The 14,326-nt window shown below is 40.2% G+C and overlaps 1 protein-coding gene across 2 annotated transcripts in view; it reads right to left on the bottom strand.

The window, feature by feature from the left end:
* Nucleotides 1-14,326, bottom strand: part of FARSB (phenylalanyl-tRNA synthetase subunit beta) — a 74,168-nt gene that overhangs the window by 899 nt on the left and 58,943 nt on the right. The gene's annotated exons all lie outside the window — the stretch shown is intronic.

Below are 14,326 nucleotides of genomic sequence, written 5' to 3' on the forward strand. Positions count from 1 at the left end.
ACACAGGTCCAGTTTGGTTCCTGACTCATTGCAAGACAGACAAGAGTTCTCTCTTCCTTTGTGTACCAGCACACAGATAGGGCTTACCAAACCAGCAACAGCTCTTGAGGTTCAAACAGCTAAAAACAAACAAGCAACAACCCACAGGCCCACTCCACATTCACTAAATCACCCGTGCCACAGGAGTTCATCAACACTCCGCACCCGCCTGAAGTTAAAATGCTGACTCATTTCTCTCCCCACCAACTTGAAAAGGGGTCAGGCCACAGCTCCTGGCTCATTCAACCGAGGCCTGGACTGGCACGAGCTATAAAGACCCAGAGAGCTGGGCCGCAAGCTTACAGCCCGCCATTTCAGAGTGAGTGCATTATTTACGAAAGAGTAAACTGCTGAGTCTCGACTAATGGCTCCAAGGTCGACATAATGAAGAAACACAGACTGGGCGGGGCAGAGGGAACATGCCACTGTCTAGTTAGTATCAGCTATACCATTGAGACAGACAATCACATACATTTCTCCATCAGCACAGAAGGTTGTTTGTGTATCTTCCTGAAAAACATTTTTACTTCTCATTCTTAAATAATCCCAAAGCAACCTGATTGAAATATAAGGCGGCCTGTTTTTCACATCCCCACAAACTGAACAATTCTGCTTCACTATCTCTTAAAGCAAGAATTTCAATACCCTGCATTTGAAGTGCTATGTGCACTAGTCTACACTTGGGGAGAGGGGTGGGGAGGGGTTCAAAATAATACAGAAACCAAACTGGATTGATCAGGTAGAGCTTTAGTGAGAGACAGATATCACTAAATCTGATAAAGATGGCATATTTCAATTCTATCAGAACGAACACCTAACTCTGAAGACACCCTTTCCCCCTCCAAATAAAAGAAACCTTCAGATGACAAGTTTGTACAAAGCGCGGATGGAGAGCGGTACAAGCGAGAATCACGGACCCGGAAGGATGCTGGGAAGTCACGTGTGCCGCCACATCTCCCGGCACCCCTCATTCAGACTCTGAGTACCCTACACTATCTGAAAAGGACGCCAGCCTATTTTCAAAAGCCATTCAGAAAGGAAATTTTCCAGACCTTCCCTGATGACCTTGCTAAGTTTAAAAATCCTCACTGTACTGAAATCCTTCCTTTTATCTATCTTCAAATTCCAATTTCATTGGATTCGTTTTAACTGAAGCATAAAACCAGACTACTTCAGAATCTAAGCCAGATGTGCTAGTTCTGACAATATTAACAAAATAAAGCCTAAGAGATAAGAACTTTGAATTTTTACTTCATAAAACAACTTTCTGAATCAGCACTTTTTAGCAACATTCAGTCATGTTCCTCTTCAGTCAGCAAGCTGTACCTCTCTCCAGAAGTTTGGCCCAAACATCGCTTTACCTCATTAACCAGCTAGGTACTCACTCAAATATATCACTAAATACAACTTTCCCTCTTTGCAAAGAAAAGCAGTGGGAACTGAAATTCATAGTATGCATTATTTAAAACAGATCCAAGTCTGAGTATTCTAAAGGATAAGAATATCACCAGCTCTCAGCCCGGCACGTGGACCCGTCCGAGTCACGGCAGCATCCTGCACTGCTCCTGGGTCAGAAGGCCTTCACTGCAGAGGAGCTGCCTCCAAATGGAGTGGGCACCAAAGCGTCCTCTGCCTCGCATCCAACGCTAACCCTCCCCTTCCCACCAACGAAAACATTAATCCCAACAATAGGACTGCTGTATAGACTCCACGTTACTGAAAACTGCACACTTTAACCCTGTGATGACAATTTCAACTTTTCTTGCCATTTTTCATTTCTAACAAGGTCCGATTATAAAATAAACAGTTAGGGTTTTCCTACTGACTCCCCTGTTCAGTTAGAGCAAGGCTGATGTTCCATTCTTCACATATACAAATTGAGAGACGTGCAAAAGGGCCTTCAGGTTTATAAGGGGTACAGAGAGAACCTAAAAAAAGGTACCACTTGACTGATGTTGCATGGAAACTAGAAATACTCAAAGAAAATCTAAAATTACTAAAACACAAGCATTTTCCTCGTGCTTTTTAAAAACCTTTCTGATTCAAACCAAACTTTGCAGGCAGAAGTGAATCTCTTCAAAGAAGGGAAGACGAGAGAATAACTGCTTCACTAACAAAACAAAGGGAACACACCCATAACGCAGCCCTTAAGCCTGAGTTCAAAGATGAGAGCATCTCCGGCAGCATCGGAAGGAGGGGAGTTCAGCTGGGTAACTCAGCAGATCAATGCGATCACGATGCTCCAGCCAGGGCTGATGCAACTGAAATCACAGTCTTTCCAGAAGTAAAAGAAGTCACATCTGAGTGGAACCTAAATATGAGTCTAGGCTTGTGAAAAATCAGACCTGGATGGTGGTCAGAGGCTACTTTTCTATCATCAACAAAAAGCAAAAACATATTTCTGGCGGAAGAGCAGCCTGCTGTGTCTAGAGATGTCAAGTTACCAATTCAAGGAAAATCATGTTGTCTTGTGAATGGGAATTCTAAAGTTTAAATTCTACAGAATACATTTGCTTACTCTTATTCATGTGTTTTAAGTCCAGAGCTCCGGGTTCACTGGTGTGCCAAGGAGCATAAACTTTCAACTTGTGCCCAAAATGCTCCCCAGCAAAAAGTCTCTCAGTGCACCTTTCCACCTAGTCCCTCACTCCGGTTACACTCTCAGCTTTGCTGGTATCCATTATGGTAAAACAGCTTCCAACCTAAAACACATTTGGGGAGAATAGAGTCCTCTGTTGAACTACATCTGGAAGCCTAGACAAAAGAAACATCAGTTCAGCACAAATAAGAATTTAATTTCCAAAACGTAGTGGGGTGTAAGTCCCTTAATTAAAGCTTTTGTAGCATCTTCTCAAGGTCTGTAATTGTCTCTCTGTGCTCAAACGGCAGGACCACTTTGAGGACCTCAGGGGTCATTCTTGGGCCGGTAATCCAGCACAGCACCCAGTCTTTAGCACATTTTCTGGCTAATTGACCTTCAAAGAGTTTGTGAGCTCCCTCGCTCGCTCGTTGCCAAACACCTTTCACAGTTTCTTTTTGCCCCCGTCTTTCTTTCAGAGTAATATTACAGGCCCAAAGTTTGGATAAGCTTTACACATGGAGTCATTCCTATAATTTCCAGAAGCATCGGAAGAAGCAGCTTAAGGCAGTAACTGAGCAGACCCTTCATCTGAAAGCGCCACCGTGTTATCAAGCATGAGGCTCTTAATTCCCTCATTGTGAACCCCCGCCATCGGTTATATTCACCTAATTCATTCGGTGCTTTATTTAGCCCATCTCTAAAAATCATCTACTCATACAATTTTATTTTTCCCTTTCTTCACATTACTAAATACATGCTTTGGAGGTCAAACCCAGATACTGTAACTATTTGCAATCTGGTACTTTACCACCCAAATTTTCTACCATAAAAAGGTAAGACCAAAATAAAAAGGAAGGCAGGGAACACTGGAAAAGGAATGTCCATATATCACAGCAAATAACAGAAACTATCATCATGAGCTTATGTACAAATAACCATACATACATAGGTCTCCAAATTCAAGGACAAAATACAAAATGCAGAATTATACACATATAGTAAGCCATTAGGGCCAACTGAGTATTTCAAATCTGTTCTAAATGACTGGTTATATAATGTGGGGCAGAGGGTAGGAATAATCATTCTAGGACTGGCACCTACCTTTTCCTTCCCTAAGTGCCTGATTCTAAATACAATTAGATATATAGAAAATCATCTATTCCGTGGTCCAACAACCCATCCTAGGAAGTAACACAAAGGAAAACACAAATCCCCAGTGTTCCATTCTGGAGTGAAACTGACAAGAGTGGATGACAGGCAGAGTGGAATGCGGCTGAAACCATAATTTTCTATGTACAACTTTCTCCTGGTTTCCCACCAGTTTTCTGAGAATGTAGTAACCATAACTAACTCTGCTGCCAGCACATCAACCTCACTTTCCTTTTCTAAATAATGTTAATCTAAAGGAAGAGAAAAGACAGGGCCTATTTTTAAAAACTGAACACACACACCACACATGTGAGCATGGTATCATTCTTAAGGGTAATTGTTCTCAAAGTTTTAGAAGCAGGAGTTATTTGACGGCACCCATGGAATTATCCAAAGAGGGGGAAACCCGGGGATGGGAAAGGCACAATGTAGGTAAGACATGAACTCACAAAAAGAAAGAAAAAGGTTTAGGAACATGAGGAGGAAAACTCGGCATAACTCCAGAGAGATAAACACATGTTTTCAGAGCTCAGTACACCCTAGGGTGGGAGAAAGTATCTCTGCAAAGATCATTTAATTTGTAAGTGGAGACTGAATAATTGCTGACTGGTAATATAAAACAGCCATTTTCCCCCAGATGTACACAGTCCTTCCCCTTACATCTGAAGTGAAATATTTATGGCACCTCAAGTCTTTCAAGAGCGGGGACCTAATCCCTTGAGTTTAATGACTATCTTTCATCCCTTTCTGAAGATCAAAAGAAAGAAAACCCCTTACACAACTTTACAGTGCTAATCCCAACACACCTGCAGACGTCGTTAACTCTTCCAGCGAAGGCAACTGGCTGCGAGAGGTACTGGGGCCGGCTCCACCCCTCGGCCCAGAGCTGGGAGAGGAGCCTGAGCCACAGCAACGGCGGAGGTCGTGGGGCCTGGCAAGTCTGTACTGCGAAGACCCACTGGATCCTGCAGAACTTTATTCCTCAAAGTAACAGCAAAGCCCAGACTGTCTGGTCTTCTAACCAATGGAGAAATGTTTTCAATAAAGAGCCTTTTTAAAATAAATCACCATAATCACCTTATAACTAAATATTTAGAATCCTAACTCCAAAATTTCCCAGTTTTACTCTGTATAGAGAAATTTGTAATTTATTTCCATGGCTAGGACTTTTTAACATTTCTTAAGATCTATTTTAAAGTCTAATCTTAACTATGTGTCTCTCATACAAACATATTTCAGAAGCTAAGGTGGTCAGGAATGTCAGAAGAACTTAAATGTGATCTAACTGCAATTTTAAATCAGTCTCAAATTAACTTGTGTAAAACCAAAAAACTCTTAACTCTAGATTAAAAAGTGCCCTCACTGTCTATTGGTTTGTTTTGAAAATTCCTATTCTAAAATAATGCCATCATCCTACATTTGTCTGACACAAATCATTTTCCCCCAAATTTTCACATTTCTTAAATATTCAGAGGACAGATTTAGAGTAACTTCAAAAACAAAGGTATGGATCATCCTGCCTTCCTGGGCCAATAAAATAGTTATTTCCTGGTCTTTCACCTAATAAAAACCTTTAAGGGGATAATTTTCTCAAACCAAACATTAGCAACTTATTACTTCCTCTGCAATTATAGTGAAATAATAACAACAACAGATTATTGTAGGGCTAATGAAGAATGGAAATGTTGAGTATGTGAGATTATTTATAGAATTGCCTATAATTTCACAGTTAACTTATTCAATTGAGACCTTTGGCCAACGTGGAGTAAACATAACTTCACACAAGTAATTATGATACATGTACTTTAGTTTCAGAATGAGATTTCAGCTGACAAGTAGGGCGTGTAGGAGAAAAAGAAAAGAAGAATGAGATTGTTAAAACATAGTATTCCACTCGTCTCCTTCCATCCCCGGTAAAGGCCGTGCCTCAGTCCCAGTGCAGCCCTGGCCAAGGCCCCAGGAGAGGCAGGGTCCAGATGGAGAAAGTGAAGCACAAGGAGATTAGGGGACTTGCCCCAGGCAGGCGACAGTGTAGGCCAGAGAGCCCACAGAGGGTGAGGACGTGCTGACACAGCACCTCCTGTGTGGCCCAGGGCACAGAAGGCCCACGGGAGAATGCTGTCACACTCTTGGTCAAGCTGTCCATTTCATGTTTGCAAACTTCTTCTGGTTTAAATAAATAAACACAATTTAAGAGAGAGGAAAAAAAGACGGACTGGCAGTCTCTAACCTTAGGACATCCCCAGGTATGCGCCACAATATTATTAACAACATAATACTGACAAAACCAAGAGCCTTCCAGAGAAAAGAGAACTATATTTTTAAAAATTCCATATAAGGGGGCCGGTCCCGTGGCCGAGTGGTTAAGTCTGTGCGCTCCGCTGCAGGAGGCCCAGTGTTTCGTTGGTTTGAATCCTGGGCGCGGACATGGCCCAGCTCATCGAGTCTTGCTGAGGCGGCGTCCCACATGCCACAACTAGAAGGACCCACAACTATGAATATACAACTATGTACCGGGGGGCTTTGGAGAGAAAAAGGAAAAAAATAAAATCTTTAAAAAAAAAAAATCCCATATAACACAGGCACTCTTAAAGAATAAATTCCAGATTCTCGACACAGGCTAGAATGTGAGCAGATAAATAAGCACCACAGTGACACCAGCTAAAAAGGCGAAGAGAAAGAGCTGACATGTCACAACCTGTGGCGGACACTGCTTCTGAAGCATCGACGCTCCTGCAGCATCTTAAAACTGGAAATGACTGTGGAAGCGATCTTGTCATCCCTCTATGTTAGACTTGAGAAAACGGACACCAAAGAGGTTAAGAAAATGATGTAGCCAGGTGACAGCAGAGCTGAGAGAACCCCGGCCTATGACTCTACCCAATGCCACCTTTCTGAGGAGCAGACCTAAAATCCACCCTGAGCTTCTCTGGAGGGTGAGTCCCCATTCCAAAATACTCTCCAAATTCTTCCATCTGCCTCTCCCAACAATTCTGTGACACAGACAGGAGACACACTATCCTTCTCACTTTACAGATGAAGAAACTGGTGTGAAGGGATTAAGTCCTGAGTCATGTGGGCAATAGAAAGACTTGAAGCAACACCCAGTAATATTTTTACTATACCACAGCTGGTTTAACAAAATGTACTCTTTCCTATCGTTTTAATTAGCGTCTATACCATCCTGGAATTTGCTTTTGCAACTGAGTTGATATTCACATGTCTAAAGACATTTTTATCACACCCCATTGTATTTATATGTCATAGTTCGCCAAATTGTTCTTAAGTATTTTATGTTGGAGTTGTTTCCAATTATTCACTATTATAAACAGGGCTTCTATAACATATATATTACTTTGTGCTCTTTCTTGGTTTCTTTCCCTTTGTCAAAAGTAATACCACATAAGCAAAACAATATGAATGATTGTATAGCTCATTATCTATCAAAACGTTAAACAATGGACTTCTAGCAATGGTACTAGCAGCAAACCACAAACTCAGTATTATACTGATCTCATCTCATACAACACAGATTAAAACACGTTCCCTTGCATGGTACCAACTACTACCTTTTTTTTTGATTTCCACTGGTGGAAAAAAGTGCCCAAAGCAGTCTCGGAAAATAATTCCACAAGGAAATCTTTGTTCAGAGAACACAATTCATAAACAAGCTAGGAGCCTTTAGGAATTAAGAGAAGGACCAGAAACTCTTCTCTTCTGGAAGGTGAGTGCCAAAGTACAGTGGCGGAGAGAACAACATCGATAAAATATTTAACAGCTGCTGATGAGTATGAGACATCAAAACAGGTCTCAAAGTACAGACAACAGGAAGTTCTGGAGGCATTTACAGAAGGCATTTTATCTCATACTTTTGCTCAAGGGTTTACTCTTTTTGGGCCTCTGCATCACTAAGAAGAAATAATATCCTAACTACAGTCGTGTGGTTTATGTTTAAAGTAAGGCAAGTAAACAATTCCTGCCTGCTTTTGCTCACATACTGGGCATTGTTGCTGTTCCCCGTGTTTCTCCTTTCACTTCTTCCTAAACACATTCTTTCCACCTAAGGAAGGCCACCTGTGCTCGTCAGCATGCTGTGGTTTCAGACAGGGGGTGGGGTTTTCTGTTCCACTGAATTTGCCCCATCTTTTTTGTTAATACCTGAAATTTTCATAAAGGGACAAAATTTTTCTCCTTTCACAGTTTGACAGAAGGCTAAAAATGAAAGCATCTCTTAAATTCACACTGATATGCATCAACTGAAACTGAAGTCAGATCCTTTCCTGAAAAGAAAAATTTCTGAAAAGGGCAGAAGGGGAAAAATGAGAGTACTGGGTCCTGGATGAGGAGAAGCGGGACAAAGCACAGCTGAGACACATAAAGGCTGCTAGATGGGGAGAGCTAGGGGCTCTGAAGACAAGCCACACATTTGCTCTATTTGGCCCGGAATAACCCTCAGCAGGAAGATTCATTCCTAACCCACAACCCACCTGAGCCGGCAGATGCACAGGTGTTTCCAGGAGGGGGACAGGCTGCCCAAGTCACTCAAATGACTGTTAGCATTTACTTCTCAAACAGGTCAAGGTTAGGCCACAGCTATTCAACACCAATGTAAAGCAAAATAACTCATCAAGATCAAAACCACAACTAGGATCTTAATGAAGTTCAACTGCCCACCTATCATTCATATAAAAATACTGAGAATACTTTAAATGAATGTCAATCTGTGGGAGTCGTGCAATGATGCAATACAAAGAAGACTAATTTAAGCCAAAAGGCAGAAAGGAGTCTGTGAGTGAAACATAACACAGGGAGAGGAGGAGAATGATGCTGGCAGATGAAAGAAACTGGGGAAGACAGATACCTAATGGGCACTAGATTCAGTTCCAGCTTCCCCACTGCCCCCAAATCCACAGTAAAACATGCGTTTCTAATTTTAAGCAAAGCAGATTATGGATTAATTTATTTTTTAAAATCAGAGCAAGCACTAGTTATCATAGGTTTCTAGAGTCTTGCTTATTAAAAAGAAATAATGGGAAAATGTTGATCAAAATGTGATTTTTAACACCCTTCTAATTTCCTGGATAAACCATACGGACGGTAAGCTATTAGCTACTGAGCAGTGGGAGTGACTGCATCAACCCATACCTGTGGTTCAGTTAAGCACGGAGGGGGGCAAAACAGACTGTGAAAAAGGTGTTGGAACCCAATGGAATGACTTCATTATTCTAAGGGGATAAATGATAGAAGCAAAATTAGAAGGAAAAAAAAAAGCCCCCAAATACATCGCTCTACAAAAGCCCTGGGATGGGAAATCTGGTTATTAAGTTGCAAAGTGCTCTGGAAGGATGATGAATGGCACCATTTGCTCCAGCTCCAGTGTAAATGGCATCATGTGCAGAATCCTTACTTTGATACACAATGTATTCTTGAAACTGTTATAAAACATCCAACGTAGAAGTGGACTATCAGCTAAATATTTTATAAACTCCCTAGTCATGGCATGAATGTTTCCTTTCGGCATCTCTGTGCATCTTATACACACCACAGGATGAAGTCTCACCTCAGTCTCTGTATGACTTTATTTATTCTCATGCTGGGAAGGACTGCTAATGGAGTGAGAGGGGCTGGGCTGACGAAGGAGACTATCGTGCCAATCTTGATGTGTACTTGCAAACTTTTTGAAATAGTTCTCAAAAAAAAGAGTTGAACAATAGAGGTCGTCTTCTCTTAAAAAACAGTCTACAGCAAGCTGCATCTTTGTAACTCTATGGATCTGTGAATTTTGCTGAGACCATTTTTTTATTCCAATTCTCACCTAGTTTCAAATATTCCATGTTTTCTCCTGAACTTGTTCAATCTGACTGAAGGACTTTCAAAAATCATTTCATCTTTTAAGGATATCCAAGATTATAAGATTTTAGATATCTTCTATTCCTTCATGGATTTCATAAAGCATTTACCATAAAGCATTTACTATAAGTTTAGGAAGTTAAATAGTACCAGTGAGGGAAAAAAAAAAGAGTCATAGCAATAATTGGAAACCAGTGTGTATCAAAAAATCTGCAAAGCATGTGGAAAAAGATAAAACTGGATCTATTCCTCATATGTTCGCAGGATAAATAACAGGTAAGAAATTTAAATGTAAAGTAATGGAACATTTAAGCACTAGAGGAACCACAGGGAATTTCTCTTTAATCATAGAGTGGGAGAAACTTCCCTAACTATGATCCAAAGTCCAGAAACAATAAAGAAAAAGACTAATAAATTTTACTATATAATTTTTTTAAAATCTACATGTTAAAAAACATCATAACAAGATAATTAAAAAACTTACAAAAAATAACTGGATATATATCACAAAGGATTAATATCCCTGATACATAAAAAGTTTGTAAAAATAGAGAAGAAAAAGACTGACGAACCTAAAGAAAAAATAAGCAAGACTTATGAACAGACAGTTCACAGAAAAGGACATAAAAATGCCCTGTAAACATGAAAATACGTTTGCTTGCTCATAATTAAGGGAGATCCAACTAAAACTACAGCAGACACCATTTCCCACCTGAAACACTGGCAACAACAGAGAAGTCGAACAAGCTAGTCTGTGGACGAGGTTCTGGGAAGAAGGTCCTGTCATCTGTTGTCGGTGGCTTTGTACAATGTTAGACCCACAAGACCTAGGGAATTTTGTTTAGCAGTATCAGCGGAAATATGCATTTGCCCTTTGTCCCATTAATCCCACACTTCTAGAAATCTGTCCCAGAGAAACACTGGCAAAAAAACCAAACAACATATGCACAAGGCTATTTGCTGTAGCATCATTTGTAACAGCAAAAGACTGGAAATAGCCCAAATGCCCATCAATAAGGATTTAATTGAATAAACTGTGTACCCCACACAGTGGAGTCCTCTGTGGACGTCAAAAGAGAAGAGGGAGAGCTCCACACGCTGCTGCAGGGTGACCTCCAGTCTCGACTGTTAAGTAAAAAAAGCAAGGTACAGAACAGTATGTAAAGTATCAACTCCCTGGTGGAGAAGAATATAAACGCACACACACTTATATTTAAAAACAAACTATAGAAGGATAACTGAAAACTAAGAAAAATCATAAACTATCGAGGCAGGGAGGGAATAGTGTAAGGGAACAGAGGTGGAAGCTGTAATTCTCTAAATGTACTTTATTTTGTAGGATATATCCTAAGTATAAAAAGAACTGAAGATAAAGCTTCAAGGGTTTTAATAATCAGTTAGTAATAATACTGATGTTATTATTTTGAAACTTAGATAAAGGGAGCAAGAAAATAGGTAACAATGTAAATTCATTAGGAACCAAGATTTTCTTTTGTCTTTTTTTTTTTTTAAGATTGGCACCTGAGCTAACAACTGTTGCCAATCTTCTTTATTTTCTTTTCTGCTGTTTCTCCCCAAATTCCCCCAGTATATAGCTGTATATCTTAGTTGTGGGTCCTTCTAGTTGTGGCATGTGGGATGCTGCCTCAACATGGCCTAATGAGCAGTGCCATGTCCACACCCAGGATCCGAACTGGTGAAACCCTGGGCTGCCAAAGCAGAGTGTGCGAACTTAACCACTTGGCCACAGGGCCGGCCCCTTTTTTTCTTTTTAATTTTTTTTTGGTGAGGAAGATTGGCCCTGAGCTAACATTTGTTGCCAATCTTCTTCTTTTTACTTGAAGAAAATTGTTGCTGAGCTAACATCTGTGCCAATCTTCCTCTATTTGTACGTGGGACACCGCAACAGCATGGCTTGACAAGCTATGTGTAGGTCTGTGCCCAGGATCCAAACCCACAAACTTGGGGCCACTGAAGTGGAGCACATGAACTTAACCACTACACCACCAGGCCAGCCCCAGGAATCAAGATTTTCAATGTAAAGAAAAAGAGCTATAAATATAAAGCTAAATATATTAAGTAAAAATCCTCTAATCCTGAATATAAATTGGAAATATCCATATGAACTCAATGTTTTTTCTTAAAAAGAAAAAAAATGGTTCCCCCCAGCTCTGCATACTAAAAAGCCCTAGAAACCACGACTCGCTCAGTAGCAATGAGCAACCTTAGCACCTAGATTGTGATCTCAATTTGATTTTCCTCTAAAAGGAACCAGAGCCACTTGGAGATATGGCTGATTTCAGGTCAGAGGCAGAAGCTATATAAGATGAGCCTAGAAATGTATTTCTTCCACCATCACCCACTTCCAAAAAAGCCCTACTATATACAACCCTTTCCTCTCCTTCATTTTAACAAGAATCTCCCTACCAACAAAGGCTTCTCGAGACTTAAAATAAAAGGTCTTTTGCCCTTCTCTTCCAGAACAATTCAGCCCTGAAAGGGGTAAGAAAGGCAGAAATCTCCACCGTTGGGGTCCTGGGGTGTCAGAGCCTAAGGGGGTGGGAGAGCATCCACAGGTGAGGGGACAGCTCTGACAGGGCAGTCATGGGGCAGTCAGAGTCTGAGAGTGACAGCAGGGCAGATATGCAGGGGAGAAGATGGAGTTTAGTTACAACGACGGCAATGATCAAGTAAGTGAATAACTTAGGAATAATGGGAGCTAGGTTTCTCACTGTTGGAGAAGAGAGGTACAAATATGGAATTGGAGAAAACTGGGATGAACCCTGAAGTGTTGGCTTGGAATGGAGGTATTGTTGTGGACTTAGTCTTCAAAATACAGACAGATAGAGAAACAGGTGGTGGGTGGGTGTGGGGGTGTGTGTGGGGGTGTGTGTGTGTTACAAATAGCAACTCTCACCCCTCGAAAGCAATAAACACAACTAGCATCCTAAATCTTGGCTTTTAGACACTATTCCCCACTAAAAGAAATCAGGATGGAGAAACGGGGCAATGGGAAGATAAGCCTGGAATATCTTCTTGTGCCCAAGGCAAGGGAGTGTTAACAATAATAAAGAATAATAAGAACATGTTAAAAGGACACAGAAGCCAGCTTGAAGGGAGTCCCACTGGCCAAACTGGGGACAATGTGAGCATGAGAATAAATAACGAATTAAAATACTTTGAATAAGGGGCCAGTCCAGTGGCATAGTGGTTAAGTTCACACGCTCCACTTCAGCAGCCCAGGGTTCACAGGTTCGGATCCTGGGTGCGGACCTATACACAACTCATCAAGCCATGCTGTGGCGACATGCCACATAGAAAAAATAGAGGAAGACTGACACCAGATGTTACCACAGGGCCAGTCTTCCTCACCAAAAAAAATACTTTGAATAAAACAGGAAATGATGAGTCCATACTAATATCAATCAATAAATACTCATTAGGAAAGGAACATTTACATAATTTCAAAGTTCTTCCCCACAAAATGTTTATTAATTATAATGGAGAAAGGAATATCTTTACAGTAAAGAAGCCCAGTAGATACCACTTTAATCTAGTGATTAAAGTGAACTATCAGTTAGGAGGCACATGGAAATTGTGTGCCACTTGATAGGATGCACTAAGACAGCATTTCTTCTCTAACAATCCTCCACAGATGCCTAATCTGAATCTAATAGTAAGGAAACATCAGACAACCCAAAACTGAGTGACGCACTACAAAATAACTGGCCTGTCACCTTCAAAGGTGTCAATGTCATAAAAATCAAGGAAAGATTATTCTAGAACTCTCCAGAAGGAGACTACTGAGACATGACAGATAAAGGCAACAAGTGATTCTCTGATATAAAGAATAACTGATAAAACTTGCATTAGGTATAAGGATTAGATGGGGGTTAAGATTAATATGAATGATAGTTTCCTGGTTTTGATGATCATATTGTGGTTAGGTAGGACAATGTCCTTGTTTGTAGGAAACACCAAATTATTCAGGCATAATGGGACGATTGGCAATTTACACTCAAACAGTTCAGGAAAAAGTTCTTTGTACTGCACTTGCATTTTTTTAACAAGCTTGTGACTGTTTCAAAATTTTAAAAAATTAACAAAATGGGGTTTAAGTTATAAGTTTCTTCCACTCAATTCTCAAAAAGAAAAGGCTAAAAATTATTGCCCTAGTCCTACACCTTGAAAGAAAAGGAAATACTAAACGTGAGTACGTCACAGGGAAAAAGGACATTTTGCAGACAGGTAAATTCAATAAACTTATTTGCTTAAACACATCTACTTCAAAGGAAATGAGAGCAGTTATCTGTTTTAAATTACTCCCAATTATTCTCTTAAGAACTGATTCTTTTTAAGGCCACTCCAATGGATAAGGGAAGTTGTTTCCTTCCCTAAGATCTATCCATCTATCTATCTAAACACATGCAAACATATATTTTTTTCTCTATCACTATATTTCTCACTACTTCTGGAAATGCAACACCCTACATTTATTTCATTTTGTTAATCTTACCCTGACAAAGTATTAGATATCATACATTATTTTAAATGACTAATTGTGTTGAAGAATTTTAAGAACATAAAGGACAGACTAAAAAATAAAAAAAATCACTGTCATATCATATTAACTTATATCATTAACTCTTCTTCAAATTACCAAAGAGAACTTAAGAAATATGAGCTGAATCATCAATGTTTTATCAG

Source organism: Equus caballus, chromosome 6, assembly GCF_041296265.1.
Source record: "Equus caballus isolate H_3958 breed thoroughbred chromosome 6, TB-T2T, whole genome shotgun sequence".
Lineage (NCBI taxonomy): Eukaryota > Metazoa > Chordata > Mammalia > Perissodactyla > Equidae > Equus > Equus caballus.